The sequence below is a fragment of the Zalophus californianus genome, chromosome 1 (genome assembly GCF_009762305.2).
Source record: "Zalophus californianus isolate mZalCal1 chromosome 1, mZalCal1.pri.v2, whole genome shotgun sequence".
Taxonomy (NCBI): Eukaryota; Metazoa; Chordata; class Mammalia; order Carnivora; family Otariidae; genus Zalophus; species Zalophus californianus.
Window position 1 is genome coordinate 69,460,485 of NC_045595.1, and position 23,092 is coordinate 69,483,576.

At 39.6% G+C, this 23,092-nt stretch overlaps 1 protein-coding gene and 1 long non-coding RNA gene across 4 annotated transcripts in view; both read left to right on the plus strand.

Annotated features, from left to right (window-relative positions):
* Nucleotides 1-1,403: 1,403 nt before the first annotated feature.
* Nucleotides 1,404-4,685, plus strand: LOC113917720. Its single transcript, XR_003518334.2, has 3 exons — nt 1,404-1,522; nt 2,208-2,288; nt 4,636-4,685. It is a non-coding gene; the product is annotated as an uncharacterized LOC113917720 (long non-coding RNA).
* Nucleotides 4,686-6,211: 1,526 nt separating this feature from the next.
* CTNNB1 (catenin beta 1) overlaps nt 6,212-23,092 on the plus strand; it is a 39,489-nt gene continuing 22,608 nt past the window's right edge. For all 3 annotated transcript variants that reach the window (XM_027585661.1, XM_027585662.1, XM_027585663.1), the window contains exon 1: nt 6,212-6,421. The gene's annotated coding sequence lies outside the window, so the exon portion shown is untranslated. The remainder of the gene's footprint in view (nt 6,422-23,092) is intronic.

Genomic DNA, 23,092 nt, shown 5'->3' on the forward strand with positions numbered 1-23,092 from the left:
CATGCAGTCTCCCTTCTCGGGATAGCTGGAACAGTGTTCTGTTTGAATAACATTATATTGTCTCCTAGAACTAAAATTTCTGCAAAGTCAAATCAAAATGCCAGAGCATTCTATCCATTATTATCTCCTTTATTGTAAGATTTAGAATTGAAATTTAAGATCATTTGATAAAATAGATTTTAATAACCAATAGCCTTGAATACTTAGACCATGATAAAATGTATACTTTTTGGCTTTTAACAAACAATGAACCAAGGCTGCAATGACAAAAAAATGTCATTTCTTTCAGTGGTGTTACTGGAAGAAAAGTCAGAAATGACTAGATCCTTACTCTAAGAGCATTTTTTAGTCAGGTAGTTAAACAAAATTCAATCTGTATGTTTCTCCACTTTCCTAGGCCCAAAGTTCTTTTTTGCTGAGTGGTGCAAAACAGAAAATGGACATTTGCTTCTGGCATTGTGACCTTCTCCAGGCCCCCGTCCGAGCTGCCCTGACGCAGAGTATTTCTGGCACATACTTGCGATATAACCAGCAACCATTCTCCATAAATGCTCAACTTGACAGCGAATGAGAGTTAAAAAAAAAATCTCTCTTTTACATCAATGAAGAGTGCCACATTACAAACACATTTCTCTCCTTTATAAGCTAGGTGATTTTTTTTAAAAGATTAATTCAGATGGGCAACTGCTCAACACTTATTTTTCTTCTAGATATACACATGAATCCACCTAATTTTTGTTTTAAAACCAATCAAGCTCTTAAATATTATAAACTATCTCTAATTTTTCAAAAGAAATCTATAGCTGGTCCATACGTTTTCCAACTAAGACATAGCATTAAACCTCCACATGCTTAAAAATGTCATCCCTTCCACCTCCGTACATACACATTCATACACATGCACACCCGATCCAACTCCACACTTAGCCACTGATGACTAAACCATTTGAGATGGCTTGATGGGAGCCAGAGGGGAAAGGGGCTGGGAGGATTTTGTTTTATTTTTTTACAATAGGCATGCATAATATTTACTGAACAAGACATTTTGCTCTGTATTTTGCTTTAGTGTGTGTGGGGGGAATCATAATTGTATTTGGACTTTATATGGCATGGGTTACTCAGTTCACAGCAGAGGCACCTGCAGCAAATTAATTTGTTGTAGCACATTAATTATCTCATAGCTTCTATTTAGGCTGCAGCTGTTGCTATTATGTTAATAATATTTTTTATCACCACTGTATACAACAGGTTATGGAAATGATAGAAATATCTCTTTTTTTTTGGCTTCCCCCCTGTCGTTTCCATTTTTCTATGTCAGGAGGGAAGACTGCAAGAAATTTAGGCAAATTAAGCCCCAAAGCGCACTATAATTTTCTATTTCTGAACCGATTTGTAAGAGAATGGGTAACTGAAATTAGCAAAGAATCACCCCACACAAAGATGGCGCGTGCAGAATTTGTGAAAGCGAAAAAGAAGACGAAGGAGAAGCAAAAGAGGGACGGAACACGGCGGTGCTGGGGTGGTGAGTGTTTGGATGGGGGCGGGGAAAATGCTGCAGTTTTCATGAAATAATAAGGTGGGGGAAAAGAGGCATACAAAGAGTAGGTTTTTCATTGTTTGTAAAATATAAACACAGATGAATTCTGTCTTTGGTTTGTTCATGCTTTTCACTCTGCACAGCAGGGATGTTCTTAAGAAGTTGCCCTCTGCGAAATTTCACTAAATGGGAACCGTGGACCCTGCATGATGGGATTATAATCACACCAGCCACTCCTTTTACATAATTTTTTGTTTAAGATCCAGTAAGACTCCCTGTTTTTAATATATATAAAGCAATAGACATGTATATGTCGATAAACAGAGTTTGCGTCCCCATAGCCCAGTGCAGGCTAAAACAAAAAACCGGTGATATCACATCTACAAATCTCAATGGATTCAAAAACAATATGAAAATTTTTAGCTGACAAGAACATGTCCGCTGCCTGCAGTCCCTGCAATAGCTCACCATGTTGCCTACTAACCGAAAGATCAAAAATTATCGATTTCATGGCGCTGCGTGCTCTGGAAAGAAAAGCTACTTTAAAATTTGCATTGTTTAAGAAATGAGTTAAAAGAAAAGAAACATTTTTTTTTTCTGAACACTTTGGAATGTGAAAATGGCTTGTTTTAATCTTATCCATGATTTACTATAATTCTATTATTTTTAGCAGCTGGAGTCCAGAAATGATTTTTTTTCGATGAACTTAGGATTTTGCCGCAGTATACATCTGCAGTCCCAGAATCCTCCGGTAAGTTAATCCTTCTTGCGATGGGAAACGCCTTTAACCTTCTTGTGAATGAGATATCTGCAACCATTTTGAAATTTTTAATAGTGTGTGTATATGTGTGTGGTGTGTGTGTGTATGTGTGTGTGTGTGTGTGTGTGTGTGTTGGCGGGGAGGGGGGGGTGGAGAGCACGTCTCCAAAGCGTGATTTCTTTGCAATGCAGCCTTATTTGTGTTAATTCTTAGAAACACTGAGAAACATATACCTTTGTGTTCTTTGAATATCATGGATGATGTCTCCATCGCTTTTCCTTCACACTTTCTATGGTGGCCATTAAATGTGCTTCCTGAGTATGGCAAGGACTGTTGTGTCAAGCCAAGGAAGGCCTCGAGAACATGTAACTCCAAGCAGGAAGCCTGTTCCTGGCATAAGTGAAGCCGCCATGATCATAGTTACCACTGCCGCTGCCTCGGCCACCACCATGGCCATTGCCTCCCACCACCTTCACCACCCCTCCCTCGCTCTGCAGTGCACACCAGATGCAAGCTTTCCACAGGGGCTCTCCGCCTGAATTTGCCCAGTGGGTTCCTAGATTACTTCTGTGAGCGAGAATAGCCAACCATGTAGGCTGACAAGAGGTATTTACAACTACTTAGCCTGTTCAGCTGGAAAGAAATCAAAAGATAACACTGAACCCTGAGATGAGGTATTGCAAATCAAAAGTCCCAATCCATAAATAGCCCACTTGATGAGCTGCTAAATGAAAAGCTGATCTGATTTTTGTCCAATGTTTTCACTTTGACAGAAAGAAATATTTTTAACAGACCTTCTTAGGGAAATTGGGACTTATTTTTTCTAAGTGCATGGAATGTTATTAGTCTTACCTTTCTGCTGGGTGAGGTTTCTTCCCAAGGAGATTCAGATACAGAGTCCAGATGAGACCACACCCTCGTCTGACGGCTCTTATTCTTACTGTCTGTTTACTTTTAAGTCGGATTGATTAACAGCTACAATTATACATTAATTTAAGGGACCTCATCAAAAGAAGCCAGTCACTCGCTTCCCTCTCTCTAAAGGAAGCTCATTGTCTTAGTGCTCAATAAATGTTTAATTAATGGATTTGATAGTTAACTATCCAAAAAGTGAACGGGCCTTCTTTACAGTGCTGACTTGATTAATGTTTCTTTTGAAAGTGCTCAAACAATCTGGGCATTTATTTATTTGCCTAAAGGTGATTCAAAAGCATGTGTTTTAGTGAAGGGCACTTTACATTCAGGTTCCATGTAGTCAGTGCTGATATGGCAATTGTCTAGTATCATGACAAGTAATACTTCCTCTATTAAACCAGCTGGAGACACTTGGGGTTTCTAGGCACAGAGCCTGAAATTTAGAACCATTTGTCTTTTGCAGTTTTTTTGTTTGTTTGCTTGTTTGTTTAATGCCATTTTTTGCACTAACATGGATTAATTTATGTCATACCCAAATGGCCAGCTCTAGGAGAAAAAGGTGTAAAAAAATAACCAAGTGTTTTTTTGTGAAACATACTGCCCGAGGTCAGTTTTGAAAAATCATTTTTACAAAACCACTTATTTCACCAGTTCATCAGGTATTTTGATGCTTGTATTTCTCCTTGGTTTAATGGGAGCATTTGTCTTCATTTCTCAGAAGTTATTCGTGTCATATTTTTGGTGAGACAACTGGAACAATTTCTGTTGTTTGAGAGAAGAAATAAGGAAATTCTGAGCAATCTGTTAAATTCAACAAAAATTTTTTTTAATGCTAGTCACCCAGGAAGTCTTCAGTACACTTAAATTTGATGGGAAAAACAGCTTACTGCATTGTTGTGAATTTTACATCTCCTTTAATAACATTGTGTTTGCTTAAAGCATTAGCAGGGATTTAAAAATCTTAATTCCAAATTTAGATTAAGATATAAGTGATAGAAAATGCTTCCATTTTATTTCGGCATCTGAATAAAGAAATACAAACGTAGAATAGTTTTTATCCCTTAGATGTTCAAATGGTGCAAATATGTCTTAACCAGTTTTAACAGTGTCTTACTGAGGAAAGAAAAACAAAAACAAAAACACCACAAAAACTGAAGATAGAAAAAGGAGACATCCATAAAAAATTCCTCAAATATTGATTAATCAGTCATCTGATTTTAAATGTGACTCTAATCAAATCAACTGTATATTCTTTAATACTATATATGAGGATTAAAATTGGGGGTCAGTGCCTGGAAATGCTATTTACACTTTTGAGTTTATATGGGAAATACTGCTTTGATGAAATAACTTTTTCGGTATAATGTGTTTGAATTCTGACTAGCAGAGTTAATCACCACCATTGGTTTATTTAATTCTACAGAATTACTAGCAAAGATACAAATGAGGAAGTAACCCTAGACAACGGATCTCACCGAACATCATCTTAGTGTGTGTACTTTTTCCACTGGTATGGTCATAGCAGTTAAATGTTACCACTGTATGTAGCAAAATATCTTTAAGACGTGTGTGTGTGTGTGGGGGGGGGGGAACCACAATTATCTAACATGTTGGCCCTGAAGCATTAACTTGCCTAAAACTACATATTCTACTCCATGAGTGAATAGTGAGTAAGTAGGTTTCCCGCTCTTACCTATGTAAAAAGACCTATTGTTTGCATGCATTAATTATAGGGATAAAAGCCTCAAGACAACTTTCACTGTTGCTTTTTGCACTCTCCATTGTTTTGGAGGAAAAATAAGCATAAAACAATAGACTAGAGAAACTGAATCAATCGTAATTGTTTCAACTTTGACAAATAAATGCCAATCTTGATGGATGACAATCGAAACATTTCCAAGGGAAATGGAGACCTTCAGCCTATTAAGACGAATTAAAAAATGTTTTTGAGGAATGGAAAATTAATTTTAAAAAAATCACAAGCTGCCTAATTGATAATTCCTTCTATAAACAACATAATAGATTTCTCAAGAAAGTATTACCTTAGAAATGCATTTCGTCCAAAGAAACATCCCCACAAGTAAATCTATTGATAGTTAGTAGCACTGTAGAACCAGATAAAAATGGAATCTATAAGAATTAACCTAATTGACAGGGCTCTAGAGCTAATCCATTTCCATCAGTCATTTGTTCACAGTGCGTACTCCTGAGGACTTGTTGAATTGCGCACTAGGCGCCCATTCTAAGAGAGTTCACAGCCTTCGGGAGGGGGGAATCGCAGGCGGCCCGGCGGTTCACTTCCAGATTCAGGCTGAGCAACCGGTCGGGATGCGGGATCCACGACCCGGACAGTGGGGGGCTTTGGAGCGGTGTGCGGCTCGCCCGCGAGCCAGGTCCTGAGGGGAGTGCGAGGCCCAGACCGCAACGACCGCGGAAGCCCTAACCCGCGGGAGTTCCCGGACCCGACAGCCGGGCGGCTGCGGCTGCGGCGCCCAACAGCGCCCGGAGCGGGCGGGCCCCGGCCTCAGCTCCCGCGCCACCGCTTTCCCCCCCCCCAACCCTCCCCCCCCGCCCAAGAGAGCCGGGGACGAGAGGCCGCCGCCCGCAGGCAGCGGGAAGCGCGGCAAGCCCGCGTCCGCTCTCACCGCCGGGGCCCGCACGGGGTGGGGCGCCGGGCTCCGGACAGTGGGGGCTCCGAACAGTGGAGGCTCCGGGTGCGCCCTCCCTCAAACCCTGGCCTGCAGGGGCCCGGGCCTCCCCGCCTCGGACCACGACACCCTCGCGGGCCGCCCCCCAGAGCAGCGCGGCAAGACACCCTCCAGGATCTCCCTCGGGGAGCGGCCGGGGAGCGAGCGGGCGCCCCGCCCCTGCCCGGGGCGGTCGGACGGCAGCGGGCGCTGGGCGGTGCGGGGACTACTTTCCGCCGCTTGTCCACGCCCCGCCCCTTGTCCTCGCGCGGCGGAACGCTCCGCGCTGCGCCGGTGGCGGCAGGATACAGCGGCCACTGCGCGCCTTATAAGAGGTCCTTGTGCGGCGCCATTTTAAGCCTCTCGGTCTGTGGCAGCTGCGCTAGCTCGGCCCTAGAAGCAGAGAGCGAGGGGAGGCGGAGACGGAGGAAGGTCCGAGGAGCAGCTCCAGTCCCCGCCGAGCCGCCACCGCAGGCCGAGGACGGTCGGACTCCAGCGGCGGGAGGAGCCTGTTCCCCTGAGGTGCTTGGGCGCTCCTTTCCTTACCCTTCCGGGGCTGCTCCCGCTCCCTCTTCGGAGCCAAACTTCGTCGCGGGCGCGCGGTCCCGGCGGCGGCTGGGAGCCGGGCCCGGCGCGGCGCGGAGGCCCGGGGTGGGGAGCGGGGGGGTGCGGGCTGGGGGCGCCGAGGAGGCGGCGGGGGCGGGCCGCGCCCGGGGGGCGGAGGGCGGCGGCCGGGCCCGGGTTCCGGTTGCGCTGCTCCTCGGGGCCCCGGGGGCGCCGCTGGCGGGGAGGGGGCGACGCGAGGGTGCGTCCAGGAGCTCGATGGCCGGTGGGGGCGGTCGCGGGGGAGGCTGTGGTTTCCGTCCGGGGCTCCGGCCGCGGCCGAGTTTGGGGGAGGGACCCTGTGCCTCGGGATGCTCCGGGCCGGAGTGGGGGGCGGGGTGGGGACGGGGGTGGGGGGCTCCGCCTTCCCAGTCCCAGCGGGGAGTTGGGGTACGGACGCTGGGCCTGGGACGCCACCCAGGTCCCATCTGCCGGGTCGATAGGGCCAGTAGACTTTCTGTTCAGATTCCCTCTTTCGTTCTTAAGGACGAATTAAGAGAATTCTTAAGAGAATTGTTTTTTGTTTTTAATGCCACGCTTATGTGAGTTTGGCACTGGCGCTTGTTTAGACCCAAGCAACTTTAAACCTTAGAGGAACCAAACTACTAGTGCAGACGGTGCGATGCGTCAGTAGGGTTTGCACATATAAATCCGTGTCCTGCACCTATATCTTGTACCGTGCAGGTGAGTGAAAGCGGCATGCAACGTACGGGGAGTCTTTTGGATTTATGGCGGTGGGTGTGAGACCCTAGTAAAAATAGGGGCGGGGGCCAGGGCGACTGGCTTACTGTTTCTTATCAAGTGAACGGCGGGATTCAGCTCCTGAGTGCTTCGAGAATCTTGTTGGTAGAAATGATTTATTCAAATACTTTTAGGGCAGATAAACATGATTTTTAGAGCACGTTTTCTTTTCAGCAGAGTGAATTGTTTCCTCGCTACGAAATTGACCAAATAATTGCAACTTCTTTCAGTGTTTTGTCTAGGGAGAGGATTTTGAACAGAGACTGAAAGTTCTCAAAGCCTCCTTCTGAATCCGCGAAACTTAAAAGCTTTGGCAGCTGGGTGTAGTTGTTTCCTTCGTTTTCAGTTCCCTTTTGGAGGGAGCATTGTCTCCATACTTTCTATCTTCCAGACATCTGTGGTCTCCCCTCCCCCCTGAGTTTGTGAGTGGTGAATGAAGAGAGACTGGCCTGCTGGTATGCAGAGGTCGGCAAAAGGAAATCGAGGAGTGGTTTTAGTGAAATGAGAGCTTTGTATCATGAATAGTGGTGGCTTAGACTAGACATCAAGTTGAAGAGACGGCTATCCTTTGAAAAGTCTAGGCTAATGTTTTTCAGATCGCTGAAGTTACAGCGTATTTTGTGTGTAATTTAGGAAGCCATTTCATTATTGTCAGTTGGTGAACATTCAGGACCTGCAGATATCTTCGTGTTAACTTGTTTTTATCCTACAAAATAGTAGACATAGCTTGAAATGTCTTTACATAACGCTACCGTTAACTGCTTAAATTAGTGACATAAACTTTTATTTTGGAGACTTTGTTTTGGGTCTAAACTGAGGCTGCTGCAGTATTTATTTTACTTTCACATTCTCTGGATTAAAAAAAAAGAACCATTAAGGTTTACTGGAGAATATCGTTTCTCAAAATTTGCTTAATTTGCACCCAATATTCATTACTTTGACCCAGTCTTTGTTCTGAAGGCCATGTACAAGGACAAGGCCCTAAAGTGATTGCAACAGTAACTTGAAAAACTTGCAGAAGACTATTCTATAGGATTAAAGGAATGCTGAGACTATTCAAGCCTGAAGTCCTTGAGGGGGAAAAAATGCACTAGGAAGTTTAGTATAGCGTGCAACTTAGAGTCCTTGTGGAGTCCTAAGCTTGAGACTCTCCCAGAGGCTGGAACAGTCATTTTAAATAGCTTTCAGGGAAAACTATGTTTTTAAAATAAGGCGGTTAATAAAAAAGTAAAACATTTACCAGTGTTCAATGTCAAGTATTCAAGAGTTTTCTTTCTTTTGAACTAATTATTAGTTATCCTTTGCCAAGATTATTATGTAGAGTAAATGTATATTCCAATATTAAAACTCATCAAACTGAATTGAGCTTCGTACTGTTACTAATCATGACTAGAATGAAAATTGTTCATATATATGAAGTTTTTGTGTGTGCTTGTTTTCATAGATACTTCCCTCTCCAAATAGGAAGGGAAGACATGAAGTAGGCAGATTTCTCAAAGGGTATTTTAAGATGTAGCACTTAACATAAACTATGTGCAGATACCCTTTTTTGTTGGGAGGGTGGCAAGAGGAGTATAAATATTGTTGAAACTAGGGATGTGGATAATTAAAAAGTTTGAATATCTTTCTTATAGTTGTAAGTAGCAGTGAAATTATAACCCCCCAAAATGGACTAAGTATATTCAGCCAAATGAAACTTTTGTGTTATTCAAATGAAAGAATACGTCTGTCCAGTTACAACATGATTTTGTTTCTCTTTCATAGTTTACTAGTTGTTGATGATAATGCAGATGAGTAGGTGGTAAATTTTTTAAGTTTGTACTTTGAGCTTGGTTGGAAGTATTCTTGATTGCTAACCCAGGGTGGAAGGGGTGAATGCTTTTTGTGTGGGACAAACTTCTAATTAAAAGTATTGCAACTCTTGTGTAGTGCTTCATATTGACTTGGGACATTGTTTTTGAAAACATTAGTTGTATTAAGTTTTTCTTGCAGCTCTCTTCTTGTTGGGAATATGATATCTTCTGTTGAAATAGCTTGACTAAAAACATTTTTATACCATAAAAGTAAATAGTAAACATAGATTAGGAACTGCTTCGTGATTATTCTAGAGCATCTAGCTGTTGCCTCCTGTGCCCTCATATAGAGGATACTGATTTGCAGAATCAGTTCTCCTTCTTTAACAGACCATTGTTTATGTAATGCGTTCTAATTGTGTGATAGATAACTAGGCTAATAGGCTAAAATAAGTATATACTTCTCAGGTTCCATGAAGAGAAAATACGTGATTTGTGTTGCTTGAAATGAGTAGGAATTAACTCGTATAGTTTTTCATCATTTAAACTCAGGAGAAAGTTCTTTATTTCCTCTGTTTACTTAGGAATGCTGCTTGTGTTTTTGTGTTTCATGCAAGACAGAGCTTGACTCAGTTTGAAACCTAGATCCGTTGAGGCCTGAACCCTGTTATCCTTAAAAGTATGTATAAAATCTACTTTCCCTACAGAAAGATGCTCTTGTAACAGAGAAAGTCAGTTACATTAGGAACCCTTTTTTTAGAGTTTAACTGCCTTTTTGAATTTAATTGTGGGCATCTTTTTAAAGATTTTATTTATTTATTTGACAGAGAGACAGCAAGAGAGGGAACACAAGCAGGGGGAGTGGGAGAGGGAGAAGCAGGCTTCCTGCTTTGCAGGGAGCCCGATGCGGGGCTCCATCCCAGGACCTTGGGATCGTGACCTGAGCCGAAGGCAGACGCTTAACGACTGAGCCACCCAGGCGCCCCTCATCTCTTCTTTTAAGAGACATTCCCCACGCCCCAGAGTCTCCCTCAAACCCGATGCAGCTGCAGAGTGAGAGTAGTGTTGGGGCATGTTTTCATTGCATGCTTTGGTCATGTTGAGTGCCCTCCAGTGGATATAATGTAATGCTTGTGATTTTTTTTTCCCCCCAGCAAGTTTGTGTGGAATATATTTTTGAACAGTTCTGATGAGAAAGCATCAATCAAGAAACCTTTTGAATTCTAGAATAATTTATTCATATCAATACTGATCATTAAAAGATTGGCTTGAGAAAATGTCATCTCAACCAATATTTGTAGGAGAAAGATCAGAGTTAAATTAGGGATTACATTTAATGTAACCCACTTTAAGTAGGTTAAATATATCATGATGATAAAACCAAAAACTCACTATAATAATTTGGGGGTGAGGGATCATGTGTTTAGCTGTCCTAATGAATTACAGAAACTAAAGTTCTCAGAAAAAGTTAATCAGATTGTCAGTGTGTCTAAAATAAGGTACACAGTAAAAACATGAGTAAGTGCTCAATTCAGTTATATTATCAAGAAATATGTCTGTGTTAGGAACTAGATAGAAACAAAACTAGCTCAGTCAGTGTATGTGAACTCTAGACTATAATGCCCTGGTTACTATAGGCTCTCATTGTATAAGGTTGTGGGTGGTGATGTACTATGCCAATATTTTGCCCTTTAAATTTTTCAATAAAAACCTTTCTCCCTGCTCCTGTAGTAAAGGTCTTATGTTTCCATTAGTAACATTTTTTAATGAATATACTTGTTTTCAGTTTGGATTCTGATTAGTAACAAGAATGAAGTGTATTCTCAATTAACTTTTGGAAGTCAGATGTTAATTTTATGGAAAATTAATCAGTTCAGACAAACTTTAAAATGTTGCCTGTTTTCCATAATGGGTGGTTGAAGTGAAATCGAAAAGTTGACAGTAGGGGAGGAAAATGACAGTATCACTGCTCCATTTTCCTCTTGGAATTCAAGTAATTTTTTGAAAACGATAATTTTTGACTAAGAAATATTGTTAAATTTTTTTTTAAAAGCACAACAAGAATGCCTTGTTTTATGCAAATGGTTATTCAGAATGGATTGTGTTTTTTTTCCACAGTGGATCATTTTTGGAATTAGTAATGTTCAAGTTGATTCTTAGTATTTGCATCATTTATTGTCTCTTAAGGCTGCTGTTCCAGTTTTCCAAAATTTTTACGAGATAGAGTGGATTTGAAAGTTCTTCTAAAAAGTATGTGCATACAGCTTATTGAAAAATTCTATTAGGGACTTAATTTATCTCTGAAATTGGCTGCTTGTCTTCCTTATTGTAACATAAACATTTTGACATTCAAGATAAGTGACTAAAGTAAGATTGCTTTCGTAAGTCATATAGGATTGGTCTTCTATTATAGTGGCAATGGCCACTCGATGTTTCTAGGACCATTTGGTATAGGGTAACTGGGACTGTGGAATACAACAAATTGGAGAATACAAATCCCTTCTAAGCAGCCAATCTTCAGCAGTTCCAGCTATTGTATGGGAATATAGTTCATGTTGCCACATCATCTGATTTTTTTTTTTCTTGAGAGAGGCAGGGAATCAGATTAATGTGCATCCTTTGATTTGCACATGTTGGTGAATGACATTCATGTTTTAAGACACTATTCACAAATTAAATACACCTACTGGCAGGATACTGCCAGTTTGTAACATCTGTGGTAGTCCCATTTAGAGTACAGTTCTTTATGATAATGATTCTACTAAAAGAGAATGATATGAATCTGTGGGTTCATATAACATAGGAAATAAGATTTTTAAACTATTAGGGTCATGTTTAGGCACTTGGAAAATACCTTCTATACATGAGGAACTTAAAAGCACTTTTGTATTATTAACTTGTTTGTGAAATCTGGGAAACTCACACTTGAGTTTAGGAATTATAAGATAGTTTTGGTCAAGGAAAAGGAGAAATAACAACTTGGTCATCTTAATTATAGTTTTTTAAAGAGCATTTTTAAGAGAGATTTCAAAACTTAATCTGTGAAGATATTAAAATGCTGGACATATTTTGGCTGCATGTACATAATCATGTCAGCCTGAAATTTTATTGATGTCTTTAAATCATGTCCTGGTTTTTATCTGAAGTCTACGCTTTAAACAGAAACTATTATCAAACCAAATCCAAAACTTAAAAGCAAAGTTTAGATAATGAAAAATTAATTGAATAAAAGTTTTACTTAAATTAATGGCATGCTATTACTTGGTTAGAATAAATTTATGCAGGCAGTTAAATAGATTTTGGTTAAATCTTTTGTTGCTAGGGCAATGTTTTTCATTTCTGGAGTTTGAAAAGTTGGGTGTTTAGTCTGCAAGCTACATGTTTAAATGACAAGCTGTGTCTGGACTGAAGTTGTAGTGCATAGGGCAACATTGATTATAAAACGCAGTATCTGAGAATAGTGCTACAGTTGTAGTTATATGATATGGTATAGAATACAAACAAAACTGGTCAGTGAACTTTTCACAAAACATTTATCTCAGAGGTGCTTACTCCTTGGCCTATCCCACTATCCCCATGTAACTTTGCCAAGCCACTGTAAAGTTTCTTATAATATTCCAGAAATTTCCTGCCTCTGATTTTTTATGAACTTGTTGAAAAGGTTCACCCCCGCCCTCCCCGCCCCAGCAGTTTGAATAGTGTGAACAGCTGGATGATGCTGGGGTGAAAATGCTTCATAGCACTTCCCATTTTCTCCCGTATTTATTTGTCTCTTCATTTCTTCACTAATGTTCCCACAGTTTTACTTGTGATTTCCTAATTCACATGTTGTTGTACTGTTTCCTTTTAACTGATTTGTAACAGATAGGTTAAACAATTAGTGAAAAAAATTGGGTGGGAGGGAGATATTTTTAATCTGTTTGTTCTGTCAAGTTCATCAGTTCTCAAGGCATACAAACCATATCTGTGATTAATAAATCTTACCATGAATGCTGGTAGCTGATCTGACTTGGAAGTAAAAGATGTGCAAAGGCTGAAGGGTTAGTTTAATAAGCTTTTATTAAAAGGGTTTTAGGATAGCTGGAATAATTGTGATGTATGTGTATGTATATACACACATTTTATTGTACATTTTTCATATAAAAGTGTGAGAAGTTAGATTTACTGCAGAATTTCTTGGAAATGCAATTTGAAGATGATCTTAAATGATTGTAGTAATTTGCTGCACTGAGGAGTGGTTGTTGTAAACTTTTTTTTTTTTTTTAAGTATAATTAAGTGGTTTGGGGTAAGGATATAGGGAGTGAGTCTGTCTTTGAAGTTTGCCCTATACTAGATGAGTGCCATATCTGTAAAACAGGAACAAGGGTTTCTTGGAAATATTTTCCAGTCTAACTGTGGAGGTTTCCAAGTGGTGTTCCATTCTACTATGTAGAAAGTACTGGCTTAGACAGTTATTTTTCTGAGCTACTGAAAGATTGCAGCAATGTCAGACATTACTTCTGTCTACCTAATAGTTCATTTAGATGCAAAAGTAGACATTAAATGTTTTAAGAAACCTAGTATGCGTGGACATATAACTCTTTCGATACATTTGTAAGTTTAGTCTGTTTTCTGGCATTTTGCTGAATTCTACAGTTTGGTTTTTAAGTCCAGCTATTTTATTATTTTTTTATTACCTGTGGAAAAAACTACGTGAGACTATGAAATTAGGTTTATATTGTGCTATTTATGAATATTTTGTGTGATCCATTCATGTAGTTAAAACTGTTCTCTATCTGATAGTTGTCCTGTAGGTCACTATTTCCTGCCTTAATTTGTCCTCTTTCCTCTGTCCTGAATCAGTGCTAGTCATTCTGTTTCCCATAGAATAAGAAATAAGAGGCTAGAAAGTTTAAGAAATTAAAAGTCTGGAACACCTAAAGATTGGGGGTCACTCATGAGGCAGAGTAATGATAGTTAAATTGATATTGCTCAAAAGTGGAAGCTGGGAAGTACTAAAATTGGACTTTTCTTTTGTAAGAATACTGAATAATCATTTTTGAAGAATACCCTGACTGTAGGCTAAAGGGCCTCAGATTTCTCCCTTTGCCATTATACCCCAGACTGTATTACATTTCTCTAGAAAGCTCCAAGACAGGAAGACTATTTAACCTTCTCCGCTCTTCAAGTGAGTCCCCTCTCGCCCATCAGAAGCTAAGCAGGAACTCCTTCACCACCTTATCAATCTGCATCAAATGTCCATCTTTAAAATGGAGGAAAGAGTATATCCTGGTCAGAGGCCAGTCCTGACTCATGCCTTTTCAAGGACTTTGTTCTTTTAGTTATACCTAACTTTTCTGTGTTAGTCTTATCCCTCCAGATTCTAATCCCATTGTGGTTTTGTTTGTTTGTGGGATTTTTGTTGTTGTTCTCCATTGCCCACCTTTTATCATCCTCCTTAAATTCACTTATTGTGCCTTCTATAATTCATAGTCATCAGCAGACCCCTTTTATTTTCAGTGTATTCTGAGAATGTTCCCTTTTTTTTTTTTTTTAAAGATTTAATTTATTTAATTGACAGAAAGCGAGAGAGGGAACACAAGCAGGGGGAGGGTCAGAGGGAGAAGCAGGCTTCCCACTGAGCAGGGAGCCCGATGCGGGGCTCGATCCCAGGATCCTGAGATCACTACCAGAGCCGAAGGCAGTCGCTCAACCAACTGAGCCACCCAGGCGCCCCTCCCGTCTCTTTCTTAATCCCACTGTAACCTAGCCTGTCTTCTAATAATGCTACTTCCCTTGCAGCTCTCTCAGTACCTTTTTGCATAGCTTTTACTACTAAACCAAGAGAGAGAGAAGATGTCTTTGTTTCTCATTGTCACGTCTTAACCATTATTTTCCAGAACTTCAAACTTTGACTCTCATGCCATCAAATTATACTACCCATTACCACTCTCTTTTAGTCATCTGCCAACTTTCCTGGGGAGGTGTTGGGATGTTTGAGAAAAGAAGAAAAAGTAAGGAGGGGTCATCTCCTTCCTTCCTTGAACACTTTATTAGCCTGGCTCACTGTCTTCTTTATTTCTGTCATAATTCTTGGTGATATCAGTGTCCATGTAGAACAGTGCTACTCAAAATGTCGTCTGGTCTGAACTGTTTGTTACTAGCATGGATTATGATAAGGGGTTTGTGCCAGAATATAAATCACCTATCACTAAATTCTTCTTGATAAAGGATGCAGTGTGTTGATTTATAATCTAGCAGAAGCTCCTTATGGTGTCATGGTCTGGCTCTTTGAGGAACATTGATATAAAAGATGCTTCCAATATTCTGGGCTATTAGTTCCTTGATTTCTTCTCCAGTGATGTTATTTTTCAGTCTAATTCATCCACGTGTTCCCATTTCATATCCTAGAATACCTTGTCTTTTACCAGTAACTATCCCCACCCCAGTCTCATTTCAAGTGTCCTACTGTCTTATTCCTCTAGTAAATACTTCCAGTTCCAACAGCCCTTCATCTCCACCAGAACCTCCAATCTATCCATTTAAGCTTTTCATTATCCCTCACCTTCACTTATACCCAGTTGAAATTTCATGTTGAAGAATAATCTCTTATATATACTCTCAACAACTTTGTCCTTCTCTGGCTTCATGCCCAATGGTCCCTGGTCTATTCAACCTCTTTTATGACTGTATTTTTCTTTTTCTTTTTCTTTTTCTCAAACATCCCAGCACCTCCTCCCCTATCTTCACTCATCTAATGTCCTTGCTTTCTATTTCACTAAGCATATTGAATGATTGAAAGAATTCCTGCATGCTCCCATATCTGTGACTGCGCTCTTTACTTTCTCTGTCATGGTGGGTGAACTTTAATGTTCCAAGAGAAGGACAACCCGTTCATTTGTACACTAGATCCCATTCCCTCTTGGTCTCAGGAATAGTACTATTGTCAGTCTCCCTTCTCTTGCATCATTGGTTTTTCCTTCTCTGCTAGCTCTTGCCATGAGCATACAAAAATGATTGTTTATCTCATTTTAAAACAGATTTCTCTTCCCGTCTCCCCTTTCACCCACCACCTACACAAAATACCTTGAAAATTCTGCTTATATTCATTCTCCCTTTTCTTTTGAACCCTGCCAGCAACCACTGTTCTAAATTTCCAGTCCTCATTTCATTTAACCTATTAGTAGCATTTGGCACAGTTGGCTTGAAATGCCTTTTCCTTTGACTTCTAGGCCACCATGTCTGCTAGCAGTTTTCTTCGTACTTCACTGGTGGTTCCTTAGTCGCCTTTGCTTTTTCTGTTATCTCTCTGACCTCTTTGTTGATGTGGCTGAGAGTTTAGTTTTAGGACCTCTCCTTTCTTGTCAAAATACAGTCCAGTCTCATAGCTTTAAACAGATAAATTTATTTGCTGATAACTTCCAAATTCATATCCCTAGCTTGGGTTTCTTCTCTGAACTCTACATGCTAATACCCAACATTTTGAAAAAAATTTGGGGTGTCTAAGAAGCATCACAAACTTAATACATCAAGAGCTGAGCTCCCAGTTTCCCATAAGGCTGCTTCTCTTAGTTGTTCCTAAATGCAACTGATTCTTTCCAGTTACTCAGACTTCTGACAGTATTGTTCTTGACTCATTTTTCTCTCACACAGCATATCCAAACCCTGTCTGCAAATCATGTCTGCTCTCCCTTTAAAAATATCTAAAACCTTAACCATTTCTTACCATAGCCATGCCATTGTATCAGTTGCCCAGATTACTGCACAGGCCTTCTAACTGGTCTCCCTGCTTACACCTTTGTTCCCCTAAAACGTATTTTCAACACAGTAGCTAGAGTAATCCTTTTAAAGCAATAGATCATGTAACTTTCTGTTCAGAAACCTCCAGGTGCTTACCATCTCTTTCAGTAAAAGCACAAAAGTTAGTTTTTCTGTTCAGCACTCTCTTTATCACCTATTACTTTCCTTTTCTTCTGTGCCACTATTATGTTTTTCCTCCAACTGGTGAAGCATGCTCCCATATCATGGCTCACTTCCTCACCTCTTTCAGGTTTTTTCTTGCTGTCCTGTCTAAAATCACAGTCCTTCCCTAACTTCCTATCTCCTTTCTTGGTTTATGTTTTTCCTTAGTCCTTATCACTCTGTAACATAATAAATAACATAATAATATTTGTTTTGTTATTTTCCTTTTTCTTAGCCTACTAGGATGTAAACTCCAGAAAGAGGGATTTTTGTCTGTGTCCTTGAGTGTTTTCTTCCCAATGCCTACAGCCATATTGCATAAGTAAGTTGATTGGTAAATATGTGTTGAGTGAGTCTTATTACCTCATTTGGATCATTCCCGATAGCATATAGGTATATTCCAGACCTTTGCAGAGATGGTTCCTTCTTGTCATTTATGGCTCATGTTCAGGTATCCTTTCTACATTGAGGTCTTTCCTGTTCACTCATTTTCATTTTATCATATTATTTGGTTTGTGGCGCTTATACTCTGAAGTAACATTGTTTACTTGTTTGTTCTTTCTTCTTCTCCTGGTCTTGTCTTAATTTTGTATCCCTGGTACCCAGAAGAGTGTCTGGAAGTTACACATGCTCTGTAAAGGTTTGTTGGCTGGGTGAATATTCTAGACTTGGACACCCTTTGTTTTGCTCCAGCTAATGCCCCATTTATTTCTGTGCTCCATTTCACAGTGTGTTCCTATCCTATGGACATGTCTCCGCTTTTCATCTCCCATTCCAGTTCATGCTCTGCTTTCATTTATTCTGGTGAATATGCTCCACTGAGCTCACTATTGGACCTGCATGTTGACCAACCATATGGATACTTTTTAGCTTTATTCTTGCTGGACTACCCAGCATTTGATATATATATTTTTTATTTTTATTTATTTTTTTCTTTCTTCCTTCTGTAACAGCACTCACCAGTAGAATTTTCTGTGGTGGTAGAGATGTTCTACATCTGTGTTGTCCAGTATGGTAACCAACAGCTACATGTGGCGATTGAGCATTTGAAATATTCAATCTGAGGAACTAAATTTTTAATAAAGTTAAATGTGAATAACCACATGTGACAAGTAGCTACCTGTATTGGACAGTGCAGTTCTGGAAATACTCCCCCTTTTTTTTCCTTTGTTGCACTAAACTCAGTATCACAACCTAATTGGTCAACCCAGATACCTAAGATTCTTCTTTAGTTCCTCTTACCCTACTTTAATTTCTCTCATTTATTACAACCAGTCTGTTGTTTCTATTTCCAAAGTATTTCTCCAGTGTAGCTATTTTTTGTGCTTAGTTCTCCTACCCTAGCTTAAGCCACCACCATCACCTGGACTGTTTGCTATAATTTCTTTACAGGTTTCCCTTTATTTCTTGTCCCCTTTTCAGTTTTTCCCATTATAACCAAAATCAGCTTTTAAAAACTCGTTGGGCGCCTGGGTGGCTCAGTCAGTTAAGCATCCAGACTCTTGGTTTCAGCTCAGGTCATGATCTCAGGGTCCTGGGACTGAGCCCTGCCTTGAACTTCGTGCTCAGCGGGGAGTCTGCTTGAGATTATTTCTCCATCCCCCCTCCACCCCCCCCCGCCCCTGCACATGCACAAGCGTGCTTTCTCGCTCTCAAATAAGTAAATAAATAAAATCTTTAAAAACTCAGTGGGATTTTGTTACTCACCAGATTATAACCTTTCATGGACTTTCAGTAGCACTTAGGGGAAAAAAAGCTTTCCTTACCAAAGGCTAGAGAACCCTACAGGATCTGGCTATTTTCAGCCTCATCTCATTGCACTCACTTTCCCACTATAATTAAACACTGGTCTTGAGGTTTCGTTCTTAAACGTGATCAGGGCTTTATTACTCTGGGCTTCTGCACATGTTACTTCTGTTTCTGGAATGTTCCTGCTCTGCTCCTTATATGCTGTAAGACAGCAGTCTCTTTTGCATCCTTCAGGTCTCAGCTTTTGAAGGCTACCTTCAAGAAGCCTTTGGCCACTATAAGTAGGACCTTCCACTTGTCCTTGTGTCATTCCACTCCCTTCTACTTGTTACTTAGTTATACACATAACGCTCTTTGAAATTATTCATTTATTGTCTGTTTCCCTTTCAAGGATGCAAGGACCATGTCTGCTTTAATCGCCACTGTCTACCCAGAATCTATTATACCTCCTCACATGTAGCATTTGCATAAACATTTGTTGAATAAATGAAATCTACACATACATTGTATTTATGCCATTGGTATTGCTATATCCTTTAACTTTTCAGTAAATGAAGGAATTATGGGGAAACTTGTGGAACATAAAATCTTGATTAACATCACAAATTGGCAAATCGAGAAAACAAAGAACATAATATACCATTGAGGCTTCCATATATACCTCCACGTTATGACTCATTTACTGGTGTATTTTTGGGCTTAAAATAGAACAGAGATTTAGAGCTATTCCTTGAAGTTTTTTTTGTATTGAGATAATGAAAGTAGTCACATTTTGAAAATAAAAGCTTCCTAGCTCACTCTACTTTCTGTAATATTCTGCTACTCTTTCTAAATATAAGAGAGCCTCATGATTATGAAACCTGTTACTGTGGTAAGGCTGTCAAAGGCAGCAAAAATGTCTTTCTGTTTGGGAAAGTAACATAAACTTCATATGCATGGTGAGATATAGAAGGTTGCTAAAGATTAAGAAGAATCAGGGCACCTGGGTAGCTCAGTTGGTTAAGCATCTGATTCTTGATTTCAGCTCAGATCATGATCTCAGGGTCCTGAGATTGAGCCCTGCGCGGGACTCTGGCGCTTAGCCCGGAGTCAGCTTGAGATTCTCTCTCTCCCTCGCCCCCTGCCACTCCCACTCTTGTGCTCACTCTCTCTCTCAATAAATAAATAAAATCTTTTAAAAAAGAAGGTTACAGTAAGAATCTGTGTTGTCCTAATGAAAGGTGTTTCTTAAAGAGCTGGACCCTGTGGTTACTCTATGGAGTCCCATTTGTTTTATTATTTAACTTGAGTTGTTGACCATTACATACATAGAGTTGGATATGGTTCATCTACAGCTGTAGCCTTTTGCTGGGGGTAGCAGTGTCAGCAACATATATGACATTTTAAACAAATTTAAAAATGCAATGCCAGGGCCCTATCCCAACCCTACTGGGTTAAAGAACCATGGGGATGGAGTGGAGTCCTCTGGGTTTAAATTTCTAGGTTAGAGTCATTGGAAGGATCTGGTAGCCAGTTTAAAGGATCCTTCAAGCAAACATGGAGATCTTTATAGTAAAAAAAAAAAAAAAAAAAGACTTTAAAAGGCATGCGTATATTGAGGCCTGATTCTGGTTTAGTCCATACCTGGTCTTAATGGCCGGAAGTGTTTTTTCCAAATAAATGGTCTTGATGTGGCCTTCATATGTCATTTGTTCCAGTTTTGTTTTTCACATAAACTGTTTCTGGAAGTACAGGCAAAAGCAGTGTGTGACCTCTCAGCAACCTGTTAACTTACTTAAAAAACCCTTTCTGTTACTGGGTCTTCACATTTAGGTCTGATGTACTTAATTAAAAATGTAAACTCAGTTGCCTTTGGTTTGTTCTCTATAATAAATAGGTGAGGGGATGGGCAACTACTGTTCTCCACCTGTTTTTGTATGGCCTGAGGACTAAGAATAGTTTTTATATTTTTTAATGGCTGATTAAAAAGTTAAAAGAAGGATCAGATCTCATGACATGTGAAAGTACATGAAATTGCAAATTTGCAATTTCCATGAGTAAAGTTTTACTGGAATACAGCCATGCTTGTTTGTGTACATATTGTCTGTGGCTGCTTTCACACTGTAATAGAGTTGAGTAGTTGCAACAAAGATCTTTTTTAAAAAAACATTTTTATCCTTGGAAGTATAGTTGACATACAATGTTGTATTAGTTCCATGTGTACAACATAACGATTTGACAGTTCTGTACATTACTCACTGCTCATCATGATAAGCATAGTCACCATTGTCACCATACAACACTATTACAATATTATTGTATTATTATCTATGTTTCCAATGCTGTACTTTTCATCTCTGTGATGTATTTATTTCATAACTGGGAAATATATATATGTATGTGTGTGTGTGTGTGTGTATAAAAAACTGGGAATTTGTACCTCTTAATTCCCTTCACCTGTTTGACCCATCCCTCACTCCTTCCCTCTGGCAACCACTAGTTCTCTGTATTTATGAGTCTTTCTGCTTTTTTGTTCATTTGTTTTTTAGATTCCACATACAGGTGAAATCATATGGTATTTGTCTTTCTTTGTCTTAGTTCACTCAGCGTAATTCCCTCTAAGAGGTCCATCCATGTTGTTATGAATGGCACCCATTCCTTTTTTTTTTTTAATGGCTGAGTAGTATCCCATTGTGTGTGTGTGTATGTATATATATATATATACACATATATATATATACCCCACATCTTTATCCATTCATCTGTGGATGGACATTTAGGTTGCTTCCATATCTTGGCTATTGTAAATAATGCTGCAGTAAACATGGGGTGCATATATCTTTTCCAATTAGTGTTTTCGTTTTCTTTGGATACATACCTAGTTGTGGGTGGAGTTACTGGATCAATATGGTGTTTCTACTGTTAATTTTTTGAGGAACCTCCGTATTGTTTTCCACAGTGGTTGCACCAATTTCCACTGCCACCAACTGCACAGGGGTTCCCTTTTCACCACATCCTTGCCAACACTTATTATTTCTTGTCTTTTTGATACTAGCCATTCTGGTTTGTGTGAGGTGATAATCACATACTGGTTTTGATTTGCATTTCCCTGATGATTAATGATGTTGAGAATCTTTTTATGTGTCTTTTGGCTGTCTGTAGGTCTTCTTTGGAAAAATGTTTATTCAGGTCCTCTGTCCAGGTTTTAATTAGGTGTTTGGGTTTTTTTGGTGTTGTGTAAGTTCTTTATATATTTTGGATACTAATCTTTATTGGATATATCATTTGCAAATATTTTCTCCCATTTGGTAGGCTGCCTTTTCATTTTGTTGCAAGCTTTGCTCGCAAAGCTTTTTATTTTGGTGTAGTCCCGTTTTATGGTCTACAAAGCCTAAAATAATTACTGTCTGGCCCTTTACGGAAAAAGTTTGCTGACCTCTGTTTCAGATAATACGTTCTTAATAAATGAATCCTTCATGTTCCTAAAGGCATTTAAGAAGTCTCCTAGGTTATATAATTGTTTGTTGGTTATCTAAGTCTTTGTATTATTTCATTTGTCTTACTGTCTAATTTTTTTGAGCATCTTTCTTATTGGCACATTCAGTCCATCAAATTATTTAAAAGCTTGGTATGTGCTAAGCACTTTGGATACAATGAGAAAACTAAAGATACAACCCCAGCCCTCACTGTGTTCACACATTGAACTTTTTTTTTTTAAGGTCTCTGTGCTGTATGGTGGGAAACTCTTATAACAAGTGAAAAAGAGGAAGGTTATTGCTAAGGGGTATAAAGTAACGCATTAATTACTTCTAGAAGTCATTGAGTCCCTTGCTGTTCATTCTGTCTATAGCCTGAACCTAGAGATTAACATCTGGAGACTTTCTTGAAATAAACCCTTACATCTCCTTAGCATAATAAGCTTGTGTTTGAAAATTTTGCATTTTCTTGTCAGCAGTAGCGCCATCTAGCTAGGCAAGAGGCAAAGTATGAAGTATGTAGTGAGTCGCATCTTAGATTGTTTTTTGTTTTTTCCCTGTAGTCAGTGTTCAAAGAAAGTAGTTCTTTTTGCTACCCTTTCTCTTGCATTGATCTACAACATTATTAAATACGAATTGTCCTTAGCTTTCAGATGGGGGTGGGATACATGATTTGATTAAAAGGGTACATGACTCTGAGCTTAAACATAAGACCTGGATTTGAATTTTAACTGAGCAGTTTATTAGCTATACTCTTTTATATTAACTGCTCCTAGTCAGGCTTTTAATCTGATAATTTGGGGAATGTTGTCTACTTTATGAGGTTTCTGGGAACATTCAGTGGGGTAACATTAGACTCAGAATTCAAGTTACTAAGCATTTAATTATGATACATTGTTAAGTATGTCAA